Genomic DNA, 23,932 nt, shown 5'->3' with positions numbered 1-23,932 from the left:
AAATCTGGACTTGTGCAATGTGTTATTGTTGGGGGAGAAATATAAAATGCAAGCAGATGCTTAGTATCTTATTTTTTTCTGCACTTATTAACAATCCCCAGATAGCTTGAGCAGTAAGGAATAATGAAAAGCAGCAGCAATGCTTACTGATCAAAGACCTCCAGAAACCGTGTTCAACACTCAGTCAGTAAAAGGCCTCTCTGCCCTACAAACGTGACTTGAGTCAAGAGACCAAATTTAAACTCAGTCAGTTGTCCCTGGCCTGGTTGCAATATTCACTGTCTGAATGGTGCCTTTTAAATCAGGTTAGAGACTTGCATATGCCTGGTTGCAGAACACAGTTAAAACATAGGCCAGATTTACAATGCAAACTTATATCAGTATAACTCTGCCATTCAATCCCAAGCAACAGAGTTATGCCAACCTAACCCTGGGAGTAGACATCATTATGTTGATGGAAGAGCTTCTCCCATCGACATAGCCACTACCTGTCAGGGAAGAGGATTAACTACACCAGTGGGAGAGTTGGCGTAGTGGTGATACAGTGCATCGCTCCAGTATCATACATGAAGACAAGCCCATACTTAGGAACTGCTTGAATCATATAATAATAGGATTACAGGTCAACCATATAATAACCAGGGACCCGCTAACTCAGTGTTGTTTGTAGCAGAGAGGGGCTCTTCATTTTCTGCTTCTCTCTGAAATGTTTCCCTACGTGCTATATATATCTACCATTCCTGTAACCCATTAAAATACTGTTGTAAGCAACTGGGTGGTCAGTCAGGGTCACGTTATGCAGATAATCAAAACTACTTTTTTTTGGCAGCCAGTGAATCTCACTTGCGACTCCAAATGGACCTTGTTTTTCATTGTTGTATTTCAAAGGAACTTCTGCCTTTGAAGTGAGACCCAAATACACATATGGCCTTCTTGCCACTGGTATGTGGATGTCTGTGAGCAATATCTTCAGGACACTGTTCCTCTGTGCCTCGTCCTCACGTTTGAGCTTCATTTTTAGTTTTCCTTTCCTTCACAGTTATCCTTCTATGTGGATGGACGTGTATGCCACAGCACTGCTTGTACTATTGCTTTCCCTTCCCTTATCGGATGTTAGACTGCGTACCTTGTGACAAGCTATTAATGACTTTCCTTCCTAAAGTAAATTAGCAGAACAATCTATTAATAAGGAATCTGTGACCTCTTTTTGCTTAAAAAATGTTGAGTTAGATGGGTTATTAGATTGATTTAACATGCAGAGGTGATTTTAAGAATTAAAATTATATTATGACTTTGAAATGTGGAGGTCTTCATGTGTTCTGGCCAGGTTACCTATTGCCAACATTTTCAGCAGGTAGGAACTTGTCAGTTTGGCTTTTTCTGTAATGGCTCAGTCAAATTAACAAAAATACAAGATACAAAGTGACAAGGTGTCATAAACACGCAGTTAAGGGTAGCATAAAATCCCTTCTTTACCTGTAAAGGGTTAAGAAGCTCAAATAACCTGGCTGGCACCTGACCAAAAAGACCAATAAGGGGAGAAGATACTTTCAAATCTGTGTGGGAAGGTTTTTTTTTTTTATGCTCTTTGTGTGTTCTCTCCAGGACAGGGAGGAACCAGGCAGGGAAAATACATCTCCTAAAGCCATACCTGAACGAAGCATCTAAGTTTACAAATTGTAAGTAATAGGAAGGAAATGCGTTAGATTATCTTTTGTTTTGGCTTGTGAATTTTCCCTAGGCTAAGAAGGAGGTTTATTCCTGGTTTGGTTTTTTTGGGGTTTTTTTTTTTGTAACTTTAAAGTTTTTCCTAGAAGGGAATTCTCTGTGCTTTGAATCTGATTACCCTGTGAAATTACCTTCCATCCTGATTTTACATAGGTGCTTCTTTTACTTTTTCTGTATAATAAAGTTCTGCTTTTAAGAACCTGATTGGGTTCTTAGTGTCCTAGAAACCCAAGGGTCTGGTCTGTGCTCACCTTGGGTACCTATTTGGTTGGTATATTATTCTCAAGCCTCCCCTGGAAAGGGTGCGAAAGGGCTTGGGGGGATATTTTGGGGAAACAGGAACTCCAAGTGGTCCTTTTCCTGAATCTTTGTCTAACTCACTTGGTGGTGACAGCAATACCATCCCAGGGCAAGGAATTTGTGCCTAGGGGAAGTTTTTAACCTAAGGTGGTAGAATATAAGCTTAGGAGGTCTTTCATGTGGGTTCGCACATCTGTACCTCAGAGTTCAGAGTGGGGAGGGAACCCTGACCCAAGGTTATTTACACAAATGAACCATATGTGCACTCAACAGATCTGTATAACTGTTTTTGAAGAGAAGCTGCATCACAGTTATACAGTAAGTAGGAGATATGACTTCACTATAGTGAAGCATTGAATTTATATAAGCTCCCTCAGAAATTCCTGAGATATCCATTCCTTGAAGAAAAAGGACATTTCTTTTTAGATCTTCTCTGCTCTGTCTGGCCTCTGACAGTGGCAGAGGTTTTGGCTCACATAGAGTTTCATGTGAACCTTTCTTTCCAGGTTTGCTTCACCTTGGTTGACACCCCTTGAATTCCAGACTTGAATGAACACAACACTCGCCTTTTCAAATCACTGCAGACTTTTGAAGACTTGCCTCAGTGTTTGCCCCAAATGGCTGCAAAGCTGTTACTCTGAATGTGAACCGATGCGATGCTGAGTCTACAGGCAGACAGAATCTAAGGATAGCTCTATAGGATAGAGGAGTCTCTTCCTGCCCTGCTTCCTCCCTCTCCCACTTGCCACAATGGAATGGAATGCCCTAAGGAAGCTAAATGGCTATGCTTCCATTGTACAGGGTGGAGTGAAGCTGGAGACAAGGTGGAGAGTTTGGTGTCATAAAAGGGGCAGCATGGGGGTGTGGCCCATAGCTCCTCCCTTATATTGATTCATAGGCTAGCCTAGCTGCTACGAAAGCCCATGAAAAGGTAGTAGCAGTGGAGTATCTATTTTACGTACTGCCATCAGATCTATTCCTTTTCCTAGGGCCTTTATACAAAGACAGTTTACTTGGGATTTGCTGTCAGGGTTCATCATGTGGTCCTAAGATTTGTGTCACCTCCCTCTGTTTGTCTCAAGGAAAGGCTGGCTCTGACACCATGTGATGATTTTAAAGTCCAAATTATTTAACTGTTCATCAGGGAAATAATTAACATGCTCCTCTGATGGGATTATGGGCAGATTTTTAGAATTGCAGGTGGAACACTGATTGCAAAGCCCCTTATGAAAAAATCCTATAGGGCTTAATTGGTGAAAAATCAGGCTTTATAGGCACTTGAAGGTATCCTATAGGATCTCTAAATCCTTATGAGATCTCATAGAGAGTTAGATCTTTTCAACAGGTTGTCTAGACCATACTAAAAAATCTGTAGCAATGACATCATTCCATATAAAGGGCTTCCTCTTAAATACCCACAAAGCTACCGTTTTGTCCTCCCTCAAACACCTACTGAAAATTCTTCTCTGCCACGATACCACAGAAAATTTGACAATAGTTCAGCTGCTGGAGAGCTACGACCACTGCTTATCATGCTGAGCAGAATCATTATCCTGTTTCATTCTGCTTCTCCAGTCTGTTTGTTGTATTGTCCTGTTGCCTCTTGTCTTATATTTAGACTGAAAACCCTTTGGGACAGGGCCCATCGCTGTAATATCTATACAGTGCCAAACACAATGGGGCAGTATCTCCTAGGTGAGTGGTTCTCAAAGCCAGTGCTCCACTTGTTCAGGGAAAGCCCCTGGCAGGCTGGGCCAGTTTGTTTACTTGCAGCATCTGCAGGTTCGGCCAATTGTGGCTCCCACTGGCCGCGGTTTGCCGCTGCAGGCCGATGGGGGCTGCAGGAAGCGATGGCCAGCACATCCCTCAGCCTGAGCCGCTTCCCGCAGCCCCCATTGACCTGGAGCGGTGAACTGCAGCCTGTGGGAGCTGCGATCAGCTGAACCTATGTCCGTGGCAGGTAAACAAACTGGCCCGGCCCACCGGGGACTTTCCCTGAACAAGCGGCGGACCAGCTTTGAGAACCACTGCCACAATACAGATAATAATAAATGCTATGGTATGGGTCAGAAAGAGTATATAAATCTAAAGTTTATAATGTCTTAAATTTGATAGAATGTTTTGATAAAGGGCCACTATAATTTTTTCCATGACCTGATCCCTGGAGATAAATGGCAGTACCATAAACACCCTGTTTTCCTGAATTGAAGCTAGATGTTGAGAGATTCCAGCCAGGAAAGAGTCAAGAAAACTCTGTAGCTAAATGTGGGAAATGGAAACTTGCTCTTAATAACCCCTAAATCAATAACCTATTTGTCAACACCTCCCGTTTTAATTCATGTCAGAAAGTAATGTGCATCCCTGAAGTGATACTTTCTGATGGATACATACAGACGTTGTCTGCCAGAGTTGTTCAGATGTTGCATTGGGAGATTGTATCTCAGTGATGTCTTGGCACAATGTGAAGGTAACTTATTTTTCTTCATTTCAGATACAAGGGTATTTTCATTTGTGGAGTGGGTGACTCTGTTTATGTGTTACAATGATGCAGGCACTTCAAAAACAGGAAATGCATTCTGCATTGGGTGGAATTTTCATTTTAATGGGAGGGGAACCAGCACAAGCCATAAACTTCATTGGCCAAAATATTACTGTATGGCTAACCATCTGAAATTCACTTTAAGTTCTCAAATTATCCATTTCTTATCTGTATCTGTAGAAGCCAAATATTTGATGTAAATGGATTCACATTCATAAATAATTTATTGCTCAGATTGTCTGACCTATGTTACCTGCTTTTTGTACGGGCTGAAGGGTATGGTTGTGTTTATTTTAAATAAAATGTGGTTTACAGGGTGCTTATGCATAGGGAAGCATGCTGTGGCTCACCGGCCTAGCAACATTCTGGAGAAGGCCACAGGGAGGGGTGTGAGCTCGGCATGTGGACTGGAGCACTATGAGCATATAATAAACAAACCCATATATGGGTTTGTTTAACTCTGATTGGTTAAAGGTTCATGTTATGTAAGTTGTTATATAACTTGTTATATAAGCACCATGTGCTATAAAGTAGCGAGGGAAGGGGCTCCTTGCTGGAAGGACTCTGCCTGATTCTTTGTACCAGGGGCTCTCTTTGTGCACATGTTGAATAAAGCTTTATTGAATTGAATTGCATTGGATCGAAGTCCCATGATTTCTGCCCAGCATCAGACTCACTGGGAACCACCAAATCCCAACAGTTTATTGTCCATTTGTCTGGAAATGCTCTTACCTGAACTGATAGGCACTTTCCAAGCTGAAAAATAAATATATAGCTTTAAAATTTAATTGTTCTAGATGTTCTGCCACATAGTCAACTAAAGGTACCAACATTTAAACTGGCATTAAGATAACACGGGGACAATAATGAAAATTTAAAGTGATCACATTTACTTTCAGCGCACGAAGATGTTGTCTATTCAGATAACAGCTGAAAATAAATGACAAAGAAGAACATTGTGAACAGGACAGTTGTCTTTGCTATTCATGCACTATCTAAATAACCAGTAAACTGTTTGTCATTTAAGAGTTACGTAAAGGTGAGAGATATGCCAAAGATAATACAATTCTGCACCATAATAATTTCAAAAGATGGAACAATACAGACTGTAGCAAAAATATCTTTTTGTATTTAATAAACTAGCCCAGTTCAGTATAAGCATTGTTATCTGAGTTAGGTGAGAATGTTAAAGATAACAGTCTCAATTCAATCTTGGTGCAAATTCATTGCATTAAATAGACTTAACACCAGAGATGGATTTGACTAGTACACTTAACAGGAGGAAAAGGAATACATTTTTGTGGTAGCATCTACCAGTACTGTCTGACTTGGGTGGGAAGCAATGTTCCAAGTTGGGGCTGGTTCCTTGATTTTTAGTAGACTTTTTTTCAGACTCACATAAAACAGAGGTGTCAAAGACATTTTTGTCGCCCTGTCCATCTCCTTGAAAATGCAGGTTTTCCACTACAGTACGTGTTTTTAAATTTTCCCTGTTCTTAAAGGTATCACTAGATGAGGCCCCTACCATGTCAGTTGGGAGATTGATCCATGACTTAACAGACCTCACAGCTAAGATGACACACTTCATGTCACTTACCCTCAACCCCCCAAAAAGAGAGAGAGTTAGAAATTTTGTCTAAATTGACATGTTCCCACAGAAAGTTTCAGTTTTGATTAAGTAGCATTTTCTGGTGGAAAATGTTCTGTCAGAAAATTTTTGACCAGCTCTAATTGCACCCTAGTGCATCTTTTCTATCCTAAGTACTATTTGTGACCTTATATTTTATGTCAAGGGTCAGTCCTAAAGTTTTAGCAACAAGGAGTTTCCAAGCATCACCAAAAAGGCTCTGTGACTGTACTAGAGCTTGTTTCTCCTGGATTACTGAGGCATGAAGGTGTGGTTCAGATTTGCCAGGAATTAAATACAGATAAAGAATTGCATTCCCTTTCTTCTACTTTCTTTTCAATATTTTTGGTTCCAATATTTTGCATGGGTATTTTCATTTGAGATTTGTGCGCTCCCCATATATTTTAAGAACATACTCTTCTAGTATTTTTTCCATGTAAATAGGACAAAGCATAAGAGCATCTTTATGAGCAGGGGTTGTTAGGTCACCTTTTACTAGGGTTGAGACCTTTATGGAGAGGAATTCTGGGAGATGTAGTTTGCCAGTTTCCCAGAGGCCTCAATGTGACTGTCCTGGGGATATATAAACAATTGCTTTAGGATCACAAGGAGAGGACCTCTGAATCATGGAAAGACCTGAGAGTAGGTTTCTCAACAGGAAGTGCTAGAAGACTAGGGCTGAAGAAACCTGTTCCCTGCCAAGAGAACTAAGGAAGCATTGAGTACAGAAAGAGGTTGGGGTGAGGGGAGAGAAACTGGGAGGAGGCATGACAGAGAGTGGAGCAAGAGGAAAAAAGGCAACATAACATGGTTTTGGGCTGGAGTCTGAGTGGTGTTGTTAATCCTTGTTTAGAGGCCTCAGGCTGGAGCTTCCTTTGAAGATGTGAGGAAACTCCCTCCTGGTCCCTGTGTGCTGAAAACATTTTGGACAAAAAAAAGAAAGGAAGTTCAGCCACTTATTTTCAGAGTTTTGGTTTTCCTACGAAAATGAGAACATTTTCAAGGAAAACAGACACTTTTCTGTGAAATATTTTCATTTTGTCAAAAATCCAATTTTCCATTAAAAGACTGATGGACAATTTTTCTCCTGCCTTAGTCTTTAATCTAATACTTGCTCACTCACTCCATGTGTGCTGGTAGTTGTGCATTCGTTAGGAACTGAACTCTGACCACCAATTTAGTTTGTATGTATTAGGCTGTGAAGGCGTACTTGTATTGTAGCTACTTTCATTCACAATAGAGCTGAAGCAGATTTACTCTGTGAACTGTTAAGAAGTGAAAGACTCTGTTGGAGTTTTTTAACAACTGGTTAGACGAACACCTGTCAGGAATGATGTAGGTATACTTAATCCTGCCTCAGAATGGGAGTATATACTGGATAACATTTTGAGGTCCTTTCCAGCCCTACATGTCTATGATATTCCATTACCACTTTCCTCAGTCATCCAGTCATCTATTTAATTCGAGGTAACCAGATGTTGCTTTGTGCCAGTAAATACATCATTTTTCTAGGGGTTATTTTTTGTGTGGGATATAAAATAAGTTTCTGGTATAGTAACCAGTAGAATGTTAAATATTACCCCAAACGTGCCTTAAGACTCATAGACACTGATCCACTACTGTGAAACTAATTCTAGTTCGCAGTTCTTAAACACTTTAATTCCATTGCCTGGGCTTGATTCAGCAGGGACTACTTCTGATTTTCCAACACAGAGGAGTCTGCATATTGATTTAAGGCAGTAGCACTTTCTCCCTCCACCACACACCTCCCTTTGGTTTAATCTCTCCTTCCTTCTCACAGATTTTTGACCCTGATTTGTTAAACCATCTATATTGTGATCAAATGGCACACAATGAATTTTTCAGCTTGCAGTCACACATCCGTTCTAGTTTGTGGTTGAGTGCACGTTTCCACAAAAGCTTTTGGGTTTTTTTTTAAATTTGTATGGTCTCCTTCCCATGATAAGCATTAAAAAGGCCCCGAGGCACAAATGCTCAGTGATCTTTATTCCTACTTCATTAAATTGGTGAAAGAAAATAGACACTATTTATTTTGAAAATGTAATTGAATTTCAGAAAAAAAAAATCTCATTATGCCAGGCGAGGGCCTGTACATAGACTCCTTTAATTTTTTCTAATGAGTTAAATAAATTGTCTAATACAAGATTGTTTCAGGTACAATAGACCAGAAAATACTCAGACAAGAAGTTTAGCAAGGCATAATTAGTAAGCTGTTAAAAGGACCCTCTTTGTGTAACAAGTCAGAATGAGTGCTTTAGTTTCAAATTAGTTTTTGGATATTAGGAGCTTAATGGCTATGGAATTTTAACAGTATCTCAGTCTTTAAATTTATATAAGCCATAGTAAGAATTTTAAAGGGCATACACAGGAAGCTGTAAGAAACATTAAAAATGAACTTCCTTCTAGCAGAAGAATTCATAAACTATCACTAAAAGAGAACATTTTGTAACGTGCAAAATATTCCCAAGAGCAGGTTGCATTCATTATACGCTCCATTAGTAAGCACAGTTGGTACAGTTAGACATTTCTGTGCCAGATCTAAGTTCAATGCTAGTAGAAGGTCATTGGAGAAGAAATTGTATTCCACATCACTATGACTTTATGATCTATTGCTCATTTTACCACTTGAATATTGGGAGAGAAATTTTATAATCCTAAAGTTATTTGGATTAGCTGCTTGGAGTGTTGTAATTTACAAAAAGTTTCTAAAGTACCTCATTTTTATTTTTATTTTTTGAGCTGAGAAGAATTTATCAAGCAAAAATACTGCATACTGTATATGTGCCAAAGTACCTTACAGGAGATTTGAATACCTCTGAACACAGCACTGCCAGAGACATATTGAACCGAGTATGCCCGTCTTAAACTAACAAACAAAACACAGAATTTTAACTTTTAAATGAAATATCCTAGACTGGACAAACCAGGCCTTTTAAAACTTTCTCTGTTCTGGTTGTCTGATCTCTCAGTGTTTATCTTAATGGGGTGCAGCCTTTATGCAGAGTAAATATTTTAGTGCAATGAATATGTAGCTGTTAGTGAATGTGATGTGGCCTCCGATAATAAAAGGACAAAACCAGAGGAATTTTGGCCCGGTGGGTAGGGCACTAGTCTGCAACTTGGGAGGCCAAGAGTCAATTCCTGTCTCTGCCACAGGCTTCCTGTGTGACCTTGGTTAAGTCACATTGCCTTTGTGCCTCAGACCCCCATATTACAGTTGGGGGGGGTAGTACTCCCCTATGTCCCGTAAGTGTTGAGTATAATAAATACATTAAAGACTGTGAGGTGCTCAGATACTAAGGTACTTGTATGGCCTGTGTTACCAAAGAGAGATACAAAACATGTAATTTTTTCACTGCAAGAAACTTGCACATCATCATAATATTAATCTCTCTAGCAACTAACTTCTCTGAAAACTCTATCCTCTAAATATCGGTCACTACTCGCACATGACACCCGTACTGAGCCAACATGGCTCCTAGGGCATCAAGCTCTGCTCACCATCCTTAACAGCAAAGGGCATGATAGTCACCAGCCCCTTTGCAGGTGTGCAAAGGAGGGAAGGCACAAGAAGCCTCTCGCCCTCTCTTTGCACACCCATGTAAGTGCTAGTCACAATTACAGTTCTCATGCCCTTGTGCGTGTGGGAAGATTGCTCTAGCCAGCAGCACTGCAGTGATTAGCCACCACACAACAAGTGGAGGGAGTAAGGTCATGGAATTAACTAAAGTTGGTGCAAAACAAAAACAAAAAACAAACCCACAACAACTAACTAACCCCTTCCCTTCCCCAAAATAAACAAAACGAAAACAGGAAAATAATTTTGAGGTTCTTTCTGTTTCACAGTGAGCAAATGGTCCCTTTTTACTTTTTTTTTTCCTGTTACAGGCCAACCTGTTTCAATAAGAAAACATGGCTTTTGGTACAGTAAAATGCATGTGATTGCAATAAAAAAGGTTTAAAATATTGTGAAAAACATTATCATAAATTTTTTTTATTAAAAGTTTCAATTTTTGGAGGGAAGACCATTTTTCAACAAACTTCTTGCACAGAAATTGTTACCAACTCTAATGGTAAACGCTCCTTCACACTAGCTAGAAAAGTTGGCCCTTTGCACTGTGGTGAATCACTTGCTGAACCCACACACTGTGTGGTTTGTGGATGCTCAGTACTGATCAGTCTCAGTCTACTTATTTAGGTGTCTAAATGTGGATTTAGTTGCTGGAATTTAGACACTCGTCTATGAAAAAGTTGGCTTTATTCACTGAAGCAAACCACTCCATGCATGAGGCAATAATACAGATTTTTCAAGATGAATGCACTCTTAAATATTTGTTGTTCCTAGGGCCCTAAACTCTCTATTGGGTTAACATCCTTCATTTGCAGAAAAAAAAAAGTATTTAGAGAAACAATACAGTTCCAGTACAAGGGAATCCATGAGTCTGGGTCTCAGTGACATACCATGACTGCAGGAGCACAGGAAAACATAGTGAATGTGCCATCCTTAGATTGGGTCTAACATTCCACTATTGGCTGCTGTGGTCATGGGGCCCTGCAGCTCCTCCTTCATCATCACCTGCTTGGACTCTAGCATTGGCATGACTAGCCTAGAGTAGTTTTTTGCAGGCAGGGCAGTGCAAGAACCACTATCGTGAGTGGCCATCATGATGTGAGAAGGCATGGGGAGGGAGCCTTAAGCCTAAGCATTTAGCATCTGACTGAAAATTTTGGCCTAGATGAAATGCTTGGAAATTCCATGCATTACCCCTGAGAAAAGTCAGGAAACCAACATAATTGATGGCTATTGCACGCTAGCAGTTGTTGACCAGTGGTGGTGGAGAAAGAGATTTCATGGAATTTAAGGCACTGTAAATGAACTCAAATTTCCATGTGAATCCACAGGAGTTGTTCCAAACCCCGAGGAACACTCCCGGTGGGATTTGTACAGCCTTGTTTTCTTCTATAGCATTACAAAGGCTTAATTTGCCATGCTACAGATTTATTCCTGAAGAACTCTCATCCAATATGCATGGAAAGATGTCAGCTTAATGAAACAAGTGCAGAGTTGATAGATACAGATTAGGTATTAATTAGCTGGACACCAGAATCATCACTGATCTCCAACCTTTCCTTAGGCTAAATGCCATCTCTGGCAGCTGGATTGCATTAAAAGAACTATCTGCTAAAACCCAGTGACTGGCATCTCTTCTTGAGTCTGCTCTTCGTAATATCTCTGCCCTTTTCTGATATATTTCACATCTAAAGATGAGGCAGCCTCCTGGAGAAACTCAATAATTTATCTCTAGGAAATGTGTGTGTAGCCTAGAAGGAATACATAAGTAACCATGTTCAGGTATGGTAAATCCAAGCCTCTACATAATTTAAAGTGAGGGGTCGCAGTAATGACGTGAGCTATGAGACAAAGCAATGGCTTTATTCCAAAGTTTCTTTTCATTGTCTACTTCAGTATTGCCAACCTGAGACATTCAAAAATCATGAGTCAGGCCTCCCAAAAGAATGAGAATAGTTTTTAAATAACATGTTTTTTAAGCCAATAAATTTGGGAATCTTTTTATTTGCCTTTTGGTGTAGAAGTATTTAGGATTCCAAGCTTTTTTCAGCAACCACAAGCACTACAGACTTGCTGATATCCACACGTAATAACCTAATTCTAGTGGCAACCACAAGCACTACAGACTTGCTGATATCCACATGTAATAACTTAATTCCAGTGGCTGGGGCTTTTGTAATAACAGCAAATATCATGAGGCTTATGATGAAATCATGAGTTGGCAATGCGGCTATTTTAATATAGTGAATAATGTAGATCTCTGTGATGGAGTAGCATGGTCAGCTACCATCACATCTCTCCGCTGACAAGTTACACCATCACCAAAAGAGTAATGAAGTAGCACGTATAGCCATGTCTATACTTCAGTATTAGAGGGCTCGATCCAATGCCTATATGGGAATGGGAATATTTCCATTGACGTCCAGAGGCACTGGATGAGGCCCAGAAATTGTAGCCTGAGTGTCCGCTCTATTACTAGTTTCATTTCAGTAGAACTCCTGTCATAAACAGATAGCTAAGGGTTAATGCCTCTTTTACCTGTAAAGGGTTAAGAAGTTACCTAGCCTAGCTGACACCTGACCAGAGGAACCAATGGGAGAACAAGATGTTTCAAAAGGAAGGAGGGAAGTTTTCCTTTGTTTAGAGTTTCAGTTTCAGCCGGAGTGAAAAGGATCAAGGAACCAGTCTCTTATCAGAGTAGTAAGTTTTGGAAAGGGATAAATAGGTTTATGTTTATTTTCTTTGTAACTTGTCTTGGTACCATTAAGGGAATTATCAAATTTGGGTATTCTTGTGTGTATTAAGATTTGTGCCCAGGGGAACTTCCTCTGTGTTTTGAATCTGTTGTCTGTGAGAGTAGCTGGTATGCTAATCTCTCCCAGAGGGTTTTCTTTTACCTTTCTTTTCTTCAGTTAAAAGCCTTTTTCTTAATACCTGATTGATTTTTTCCTTGTTTTTAGATCCAAGGGGGTTGGATCTGGATCCACCAGGAGTTGGTGGGAGAAAGGAGGGGGGATGGTTAAGATCCAAGGGGTTTGGATCTGTGTTCACCAGGAAATTGGTGAAGTCTCTCAAGACTACCCAGGGAAGAAAAGTAGTGCTTGTCAGTGGTGGCAGCGGTACCAGATCTAAGCTGGTAATTAAGCTTAGAAGTGTCCATGCAGGTCCCCACATCTGTACCTAAAGTTCAGAGTGGGGAAGGAACCTTGACAACTCCATGGACTTCAGTGGACTTACACTGGCATAAAACTGCTATGTAGGAGTAGAGAATGTGTACTGTGTATAGAATGCTAGAGAAGAGGGATTAAGAAATATGTAGGAATAAAATATCTGTCAACATAGTAGGGCTGAGCAAAAAGAAGCAACAAATCAGTGGGTTGTAACTCCTGGGAGGAGAGAAGCTCGTAAAAGGCAATCAAAGGGGCTGCAAGGCATTGACAATTTTATTACAAATCTAAAGCAAAGAAAATATCTTTCCCATCCCCCACCTCCCCTTACCCTTCAAGGTCAAGGATTGTCTGTTAACCTATTGAAACACTAACAGAAATAAATTATATAGCCTCAGCACTCTTAGCACTGATAGTTACATTTATTATAGAAGATTAAAAATAAGGGGCTCACATTTATTTTTGATTTCGAATAAAGGGATGCCAACCTGAAAAAGCTGAGAAATTCTGTACTAGATCTTACTTCAAATGTCTCAGAGGTGGCTCACTCTAAGACTTCTTGGCACAAAACCTGTAGACTTCATTCAGTCCTTACTCAGGCAAAACTCTGATTAACATCAACAGGAACTTTGACTGAAAACGGGCTGCAGAATTTTGCTCTTTATTATTTGTCAGAGTTCTCATGGCAACCTGAAACTTCCACTAACCTTTGTTTAATCCTTTATGTTCTTGCAAACCTAAATGAAGTAAGAAAGTTTGTTAAATACTGCCAGCATATCTTGCATATTAATATGCACGTTGAAATGGCCTTTTTAAAGCATCTGAATAGCATCTGGCACCAAATAATTTTTTCTGACGATGGCTATATGGCATTATCATCTGAATTATGCTCCTTCACCAGTTCAATTAGTTTAATTCAAACCTTGTTTGGCAAGATGTTTCTTTAAATCTGTCTGGAAAAGGCCTGGGTACAGTACTAGTTACATGTACACTTTATATTTTAGGAATTTTGTAAATAAGTTATGTGCTCTTAAAAAGTAGTCTTGCTTCATATTTAAATCTGGCCTAAATTTTAACTTGTTGTAATTCCAGCTGCACAAACAGAAGAAGCCTAGACTGTTGGCAGAATGGTACAAATCAAATAGTATTGATGCCAATCCTCAGGACAGAATCTCTCACTTCTCAACAGACGTCTGCCTACCTTAGAATCAGATGCTAGATTCTGACATGGACAAAGTACCACACTAACAACTCAGAACTTGCTTTACGTGTATGCAGGCTTCTAGGGTCTAGCTGAATGGGAGTCAATAGGGCCCGTTTACTCCCTGTCCGGAGCATGGTGATGGGGAATGGTGGGAGCTCCATCTATTGGACAAAGCAGGTGAGTCAGTATGCAGTGGGCAGTGATTTACTACTGGCCTTTATCAGCCGTGAACTGTTACCTCCTGAGAGCAAGGAGAGACCAGGGAAGGAATTGCAGGTTGAGGCTTCTCCTACAGTAACAGTGCTTCCTAGTGCTGCCCCTGGCATGGCGCAGTATTTATCCCTTGCTGGGATCCATGCTCTTGGTCACTATCTAACCTGTGTGATGCATTTAGAACATTTGTATTCAAGTGAAGAAACCAGTCCTTTGAAATCTGTCAAAATGAAACATAATCATTTCAAAAGGAATACCTTCACATCCACGCTACTATTATCTGCTTCAGGGACAAGTAGCCTACTGCATGACACAGCTAGGGGCTAGTTTTCACATTCATACAAAGGCTAGCAAAGTCTTTGAGACTTTCTCAGTCACATTACAGGAAGTTTTGACTGAGTAAAAACTGCAGGCGTGGGCCTACAATTACCATTGCTGTTGTCCTTCTTACAGAAGATAATTAAGCAACACAGGAAAATCTAACTGAAGGAGAGAGATATCAAGATATTCCATAACCTGAAGGAAAATGGCTGTAAACTCAACTTTATCTCAGCTATCATCTCCGCCCTGCTGTGCTCTTAAGTTTTGTGGCACAGACAGCCAAGGCAAGGGTTCCTATGGCCTGTCTTTCTGATCATTGTTAAAACATGACCAGTATGAGAAGGCTATTTCAAAAGGTTGGAGGATCTTCGATCACCTACTCTTCTAGGGTCTGATCCAGTGCACACTGAACTGAATGGAAATCTTTCTGTTGATTTAGTGGAGAATGGATTGGACTCAGAAGAAGCAGGTTGTTGCCATTTAAAGTGTCCTCCTCCTCTTCTGGTACAGCCAGCCATGCAGATTGCTCTGCAGTGCAGAGTTGGCTTAGCTGCTCAGAAACATAGAGCTGTATCATATCCCAGCCTCTGGCTGGCTGGACACAGGCATGGTGTTTTAATGGCAGTCAGGACTCCCAAAGAGTCTTCTCTGCTTTTATTCCTCTTGCTTTCCCTATCTGCTTATCTATTTTCATGGTCATGTTTTGCCATTTATTTGTTTGCACAAGCAAAATTAAATTTCCCTGTTTTCTCCTCCTCTTTTATTTCCCCTGGTTGTTTTACATGGTGGCATCTGTATAACGCTGTAATTTTAATTACATGTTTAGCATGCAAATTGATAAGATAAGCTTGGGAGAATGCAGTAAAAAGCCAAGACAAATTTAAACAAAAGTCCTGAGGTGTCTGTTAGAAGTTCTACAGTTTACAGCATAGAGCATCTCTTCCCCTCCTCAGGAATTATACATATTCACATACACACCTAAAAGTAAGAAAACAAATATAGAGGTATGGAGACAATAGTATGGGTTATTTAGTTCAGTTAGTGCCTACTACCATCTTAGAAACATATGGATTCAGATAAGAAGATACATCATTCAAAATTAGGGAGAAAAGTTTTTTTTTTCTAGCAACACTTTAGAATTTGAATTAATTAAACAACCTAGGTACCTTAAAATCTAGAACTACTAGTAAACTGCATACACAGTACACTACTATGCTATATGGTGTAGTTTGTATATATATTGCAGATAGTTTATTACTGCATAGGTCCATACGCATGGAAGGCTTTTCCAATGCCTAGGTGCATTTTAAGCACGTTGGTCTTTCTGCTATGTGGGGGTGCAATCTGTGTCTGATATCAGAATAGGTAGCTTCACTGTTGCCCAGAAACCACTTCTCGAATACAGTTGAGGGTGGAGCTCCACGTTGTTTTCTTCCAGTTCTGCAGCCTAATGGGCTCTGACAAATCTAAAATACTCTCTCTCCAACTCCGTTTCCATTGATGGGGAAATATCTGGGTCCAATTCTTGGATCCAGATTAGCTGTGTTCAGTGCAGGGCCTGAAATGAGACAAAGCTGGCTATGTACCAATGTTATGCCCCTGATATTAGACTGCTCTAATTTACCAGTATGGTTTCCAGTTAATAACAACCTCCAAAGGAATGCATATACTTGCTTGCCAGGAATTGCAGGAGTAAAGAACCACCCTACCCGCAACTTCCTTCTCTCTGCTCCTGCCCCCACACTGTGTTACAAAAGGAATAGTGTGCAGCTGGCAGAAATCCCCTGGTGGCTAGTTAGTCATTTTAAAACTCATTTACACCACTGGAGAAGCATAAAAGGATCAGAATAGGGGCCAGGATCTGGTTTTCTGAAGCAATGTGGCTGTTTTCCTAGCAGACCCAGTACCCATTCTGACTTTATTTTCAGATTGCTGGATAACTGCTTCTTTGTCTTCTCCTTTTAGTTTAGACTCATCTCTGGCTTTTCCCTGCATGTTCTTTCTCTGAGGGTCAGGCCAGAAGCCTCTGCAGCAATATGGGTTTTAACTGAATATTGTAGACATGCATCTCAGGAATGAGGCTCTCTTTTGGCTTGAACTGACCTGAAATGGGTTCTTGGCTTTCCTGGCTCTGATGCCGTCATATGACATTTCACTCTTCAAATAGGCTCGAGTGCTCAAAATGCAAGGATAGCTACAGAAATGAAGGCTTGGTCAGAGCTGATCTTCCACAAAAAGAGAGTGAGAAACAGCTTATTTTCTGGCAAGCTTTAAAGCAGGGAGTGAGTGGAGTCAGGCCATGACGTGTTGAATCAGGAGGATGATAACGAGGCCTAATTCACTTTATAAGCTGTGTAGCTTGGAGGCAGCAGAAGAGAGATTCTTTAATTGGCTGACCTAATCTTAGGATCAAATTCTCCATGGATAGTTAGGAGTGTGGCCTTAATGAAGAACTGCATGGTGTGCATAGGTGCTGGAGCTAGGGTTGCTAGGGGTGCTGCAGCACCCCCTGGCTTTAAGTGGTTTCCATCATATCCAGGGTTTGCTGTTTGGCTCAATGGCTCTCAGCACTCCTAATATACAAATTGTTCCAGCACCCCTGATGGTGTGCATGAAGTCTCTCAAGCTTTACATATAGTGATTAAAAGCAGAGATTATGCTAGCTCCATTGTCTAGAGCACTACTTTCCAAGCAAGCCCACAGATGTCTCAGAAATGATGTTTTCCAAGTGCTTGCTGTGGAAAATCTCACAGTAAAGCACAACTGTTCACCCAGTGAATTTCTTGCCTATCCCTGAAGGGGCTGGACTGCTTTATATCCACCTGCCTGCAATAAAATAGCAGCATCATGCATGTTCCATCAGTTCTTGCTCAATGTCAAACCCTTCATATATACTGCCCTAGAGATAACATTGGTCAGAAAGCTCCTATTGACCTCAGAGGACGTAGGTTCAGACTTTGTGTTATCATCTCCCTGCCCCGGCAGACAGAGATGCTGGAACAATTTGTATAGGGGGGTGCTGAGAGCCATAGAATCAAACCTGTGAACCCTATGTATGATGGAAACCACTTCAAGCCAGGGGGTGCAGCAGCACCCCTAGTTCCAGCACCTGTGCCACCGAATGTTCCTTACTGCCTGTTCCATCATGGTAGAGAATTCCACCAGCCTCTCTGAATCATAGACCTGGAACTTGAATATTGTTCTTAGTTTGGGGCCATGGATTAGATGTTCATAAAACAATTTATATTTCCTGAAATAATACAAAAAGAAATTTCACCCACAAATGAATTTGGTGACAGTTTTGCTAGCTTTTCTTTCCAACCAATCTTGGACATGCATGAAGATACAGAGTGCTGTATATTTCCTTTTTCCTTCCTGATTCAAAGTTCTTTCTGTTTGCATTTGCTACTTCAAATATCCGACGTTGGCACAGCAGAGAGTAATGGGCGTATCCTCCATCTAGCAGAAACAGAAAGTTGCCTTATTGGCTCAAGGATAATGGAGCGTTATGGTGGTAAACATCACTTGTATATTTGTACTTTATCTTACACTGAGGAAAAATCAACTCTTCCCAGTTTAATTGCTGTCCTTGTCTCTGATATGGCTTTTCTCCAAATTCTCTCTCTTAAGACCATGCAGATGCAATATAATTAGAGATGCGCAATAACAAGCAACAAAAATATAAATATCACAAGAGATGTATGGTTCAACAGTGCACCAAGAAGGTAAATGACATTTAAAGAGCTACAGTATACTCTGCACTTTTAAACCACTTTCCCTCCTGTTATCTCAGATAATTTTCTAAACATTAATTAGCTTAGATTCACAACACCCTGATGAGATAGGCAAGTATCGTACGTGGTGATTGTAGATTAAGAAACTGAGGCAAATAGAAGTCAAATGATTTTCTAAGGTTATCAAGGACATGTATGGCAGAATTTGGACATCATACCACACTGCTTCCTACATGTGCATTAGCCACAATATTATCTTTAAGAGAGAACAAGAAGCTATTCTTCCTCTAATGACCTAACTGTTGTGAAGCGATTTAAGGCCCATTAAAGTCAATGGAGGATCAGATGCTTAGTAAAGCTAGAAATTTAATGTAATAAAAATGTTTTGTATTGCTTTTTGTAGAAAAAAACATTGACAAATAGTTGTTTAACTGATACGCTAATTTTCTCAGGCCCTTCCAAACCTAAATTAATATTGAAAGCCACATAACCTCTGGATGAAACAGTATTATGCAAATGTTGTACCTAAAATAGCACTTAGATAAAAACTGGTACATTTATTTGTTTTAGATTTCACTAGATAATGTACAACATTACAGTGAAATAAAACAGACTCATTCAATACATTAACAGTCTACCTCTAAATTCCATACTGAAAGTCCAAATTAGTCACTTCCATAGCAAATCTAGTAAGTGATGTTACATTTGTACCAGTATGACTGTGTCCCCTGGTTTACAAATTGTTCTCCCTTTTTAAAAGCTGTTAAGTATGCAGAAGTTGCCTGAGCTATATGGACTTCCTCATTAGGCTGATGAACTTCAAAGCTTTTGGGGCACCTTCCAGGTTTGAAGGAAAGACACATCATGCATTTCAATTGATGTTGGGCATTAAAAGGGATACATTCAGAACATAATGTTCCAAATACTTCACCTCATCTTGACTACAAGGACACCTAAATCCTCTCATGGCAAGTCACTCTTTCTTTTTGCATTTGTTAAAGCTATAAACTTACTTTTTCCTCTAGAAAAGGCCCCTTTTGTGCCAAATTTGTCTTAAATATAAAATATTTTATATAGGTTCTTATACTGTACTCATTGCTGTAGTACAGGGATCGGCAACCTTTGGCACATGTCCCATCAGGGAAATCTGATGGCAGGCCGGGCTGGTTTGTTTATCTGCAGCGTCCACAGGTTTGGTCCATCGCAGCTCTCACTGGCCATGGTTCACCATTCCAAGCCAATGGGGGCTGTGGGAAGCGGCGTGGGCCAAGGGATGTGCTGGCTGTCACTTCCTACAGCCCCCACTGACCTGGAATGGTGAACTGCAGCCAGTGAGAGCAGCAATTGGCTGAACCTGTGGACGCTGCAGGTAAGCAAACCGTCCCGACCAGCCAGTGGATTTCCCTGACGAGACGTGTGCCGAAGGTCACTGATCCCTGCTGTTGTATCTGAGCATCCTCCAAAAGTGCATTGTAATAGGATGGTTTGCCTCTTTAAGGGCCAGAGGCCTGGGTCCAGTCTACCCTAGTTACTAAGGAAGCACTCCTGAACAGGGACCTGAAGATTCCCTATAGAGCAGGGGTCGGCAATCTTTCAGAAGTGGTGTGCCGAGTCTTCATTTATTCACTCTAATTTAAGGTTTCACGTGCCAGTCATACATTTTAACGTTTTTAGAAGGTGTCTTTCTATACGTCTATAATATATAACTAAACTATTGTTGAATGTAAATTAAATATGATTTTTAAAATGTTTAAGAAGCTTCATTTAAAATTAAATTAAAATGCAGAACCAGGACCCAGGCAGTTGAGTGCCACTGAAAATCAGCTCACGTGCCACCTTTGGCCCACGTGCCATAGGTTGCCTACCCTTGCTATAGGGAGTAGTTGGAAGTGGATGGAAGTGAGAGAGCCTGAGAGAGTTTCAGGAACAGCAGAGAAAAGAAAGAGCTGACTGTCAGAGATAGAAAGCCTAGCATTAGCCTATGAGGAAATACGCTAATGGCAGAGACAAAGACCAGCAGGGTACCTGCCTAATGTTCTTTGCATTTTGGTTTGTTATTTTTGGAAAATACAGTCCTGCTGGAGCAGCTTGTAAGATTGACCTGTATGGAGTTTAGTTGGGGAGCCCTGAAAAAGGGGGAGACTGATGGCAGGGAGCCTACAGAGAAACCTTGGGCCATGAAGGGGTGCTCTGGAGGAGACTATGCTTTGACATGCATTCATGTGACTAGCATCTGTTACCGGTTGTCCTGAGGGGGAGAGGTGTGTACAGTGGAGTACCTTGATTTGCAGGGCTTTTTTATGCATGTATGTTAGAGAAGGTAGGCCAGAGAAATATGCCTTGCACTTGGAGTGGAGAGTGAGGAGGTTTGTGATGGTCCTGGGTTCCTGGGGGCATTCATACGACATCTCAGACTGGCCCCTCGAGAAAGTTCTGTCTCCTGCACAGACGTGGAAACTACACAGGTTAACCTCGGATCTAACTCTGGCTATATCTGACTGTGCTCACATACTTAATAATCTTTGCTCAATCTCCAATTTTCTCTTCTCTGAGATCTTTCTCAGTAGTTTAGACATGTCAGCAACAGACCTTCCAAGCCACCCTAGATATATTTAAGCAAGTGATTGGATGGATGCCTGTTTTTATTATGCATGACCGCTAAAAGACATTTCTTAGGAAGCCTCTTATTTTCCATTTTAATAAGTCTCAGCCAGAAGACAGATTCTCTTATTGATTTTAGTATTAAGAGAATATACTGCAGTTTCAGCTTGGAGGCTTGAGGCAGGGGAAGATCCTGGCAAGCGTTAGTATTCCTTGGACAAAGTTGTTCTGAATGGGCTCTAAAGTACTGTTGCTGGCATGTCTCCAGATCTAAGCACTACAAAGGACTGACGCTCATTTTTACTGCTGAACTCTTATGGTCAGCTTCTGTGGCCAGCTTCTACTGCCTTTCTTGAGTGAAGATCTGAAGGTTTGACTTAGCCCTTAGGTTTGAAATGTATCGATTCCTCCCACACCTTAGCGTCCCCATCACAGAAGGGTCTGTACTTTTTTCTCAGCATTTCTAAATGATTTTTCAATGAAATATTTTTTATAAGTAACAGATAAATGGCCAAACTAACCTGCTGTGCACTGCAAGGGATGTAGCAGATGTGTTCTCTCTGGCAAGGAAGAAATCTTGCTAACCAGGCCTGGAGTCTATGGGCTGAGCTGGAGTTATAGGGTGCCTAGGGTTTGAGATTCATTCTTCTGCCTCCATAAGTAGAAATGGCACATACCACAGAGACTGTGTTGCGTGGGGCTGGACATTCTTCCTGTTGGGCAGATTCCAGTGACTCCTGGTGCATGGACCCACACATTCATGGTTCCTCCCTCCTAACCCTGTATTCCATGGTAGGGGAGTTCTTGGAACCTATTTTTGTTATATATATCCTGTAGTTGGATTTATGTTGGAAAGTAGAAGAGTATTTGTTTAAAGAGAAGGAAGATAAAAGATGGGGGACATATTCTGATGGAAATTCCAGGTATATAATACGCGAGGGGGGAAACATGCCTCAGAGCTTTTATGAATCTAATAATTTGTTGTAATGCATTTTCCCTGGACTTTCCACCTGTAAGAGAGAAATTGCTTATTCCAAAGTCAACAGTGCAACATGGCATTTGCATTGCATTTCATTACTTTGGGTTACATGCTAACATACGGTGTGATGTGACTGGACAGAACTTAACCTCTGTGATAGGGAATCCTGACTTTGAGTACTGAAAAGCTAACATGAATTGATATATAAAGGGCATTTTTCCCAGCAGGTGGAAGCAGGCTTTCTTTTTTTTCCCCAAGTAGGGAGAAATAAAAATGTGTTTAATAAATATTCTTGACTGCTTACAATTCTGGCAGTGAAGAGCGTAGGCCACTGTCCCTCAGGTACAATAATCTGCTTCCTGGGAACCCACAGATATGTTAAAAACTTGAGTATTTTTGCAACCAAATAATACAAAATATTGCAGACAATATGCCATGTTGTGTGGTTAAATCACATTTTGTGTGATGTGACATGATTTTATACGGATCAATGGGATATCAACATTGCATAATAATATGTAAGCAGTTTCACAAAGGGGAAAAATTGTGCTCCATTCCAGTTTCAGCTGTTTTAGTCATAAGAATTATGATGTATATAAACCATTGCAGGAGTGGTTGACCCAGATATGTTAAGGGCAGGGCGGAGAGGGGATGAGATGGAGAAACGTTTAGGGAAGCAAACCATAGCATAGAAGGAGGAATAGCTGCTTGTCCCAGCCATGGACTAGGGCTCGCTTATGCCAGGTCCTGTACAAACACAAAACAAAAAGATGGTCCTCACGCCAAAGAGCTTAAAACTAGGTCATGATTCTGGATGCTGCTGTGGGCAGGACCAGAACCTTCGAAATTAAGGCTGGAATTTTGAAAAGTACCTAAGGGAGTTGGGCAAACCCTAAATATCAATGATTGGCATGGAAAAGACAAGTTGGTGCCTCCAAACAGCATACATGATATCAGTGTCAGCTTCTCTTTAGTCTTTCTTAGAGGCTTTAATGTGCATATAAGTATTTGGCCGGCAATTGTGGATACAGACCAAATAGGAAGCAATATTTCAAATCAAGCTCCCTGGCATTCAGTGGATAGAGTAAATGATTTCTGTAGCTGCATTTTGCCTGTTGTCTGCACACAAAAAAAGGCTGAGTTCCAGCTTCCATTCTAGCCTCTCACTTTCAGTCCCTCATAACTTCCTCAAGTCAAGCAAATTCCTTTTTCAGCTCTCTAATTTAGCATAACAAGAGCAAATGGTTGGAAACATTCAAATTGTGAATAAGGCTTTAAATGTTTAAAAGTGAGGGTAAGTGACCACTGGAATAATTGACCAGAGGAAAGGAGACATCACTCAAAATCTTTAAATCAAGATTGACTGTCTTTCTAAAGGAGATATTCCAGTTCAACTATAAGTTATTGAGCATGATGCAGGAATTGTTGGGTAAAATTCTATTGCCTGTGTTAGCTGGCTAGATTGTCAGGCTCAACGGGTAGTGATCAATGGCTCCATGTATAGTTGGCAGTCGGTTTCAAGTGGAGTGCCCCAAGGGTCGGACCTGGGGCCGGTTTTGTTCAATATCTTCATTAATGATCTGGAGGATGGCGTGGACTGCACTCTCAGCAAGTTTGCAGATGACACTAAATGTGGAGGAGTGGTAGATATGCTGGAGGGTAGGGACAGGATACAGAGGGACCTAGACAAATTAGAGAACTGGGCAAAAAGAAACCTGATGAGGTTCAACAAGGACAAATGCAGAGTCCTGCACTTGGGATGGAAGAATCCCATTCACTGTTACAGACTAGGGACCAAATGGCTAGGAAGCAGTTCTGCAGAAAAGGACTTAGGGGTTACAGTGGACGAGAAGCTGGATATGAGTCAACAGTGTGCCCTTGTTGCCAAGAAGGTTAACAGCATTTTGGGCTGTATAAGTAGATCAAG

The sequence above is a fragment of the Gopherus flavomarginatus genome, chromosome 8 (genome assembly GCF_025201925.1).
Source record: "Gopherus flavomarginatus isolate rGopFla2 chromosome 8, rGopFla2.mat.asm, whole genome shotgun sequence".
Taxonomy (NCBI): Eukaryota; Metazoa; Chordata; order Testudines; family Testudinidae; genus Gopherus; species Gopherus flavomarginatus.
Note: the sequence above shows the minus strand (reverse complement) of the source record.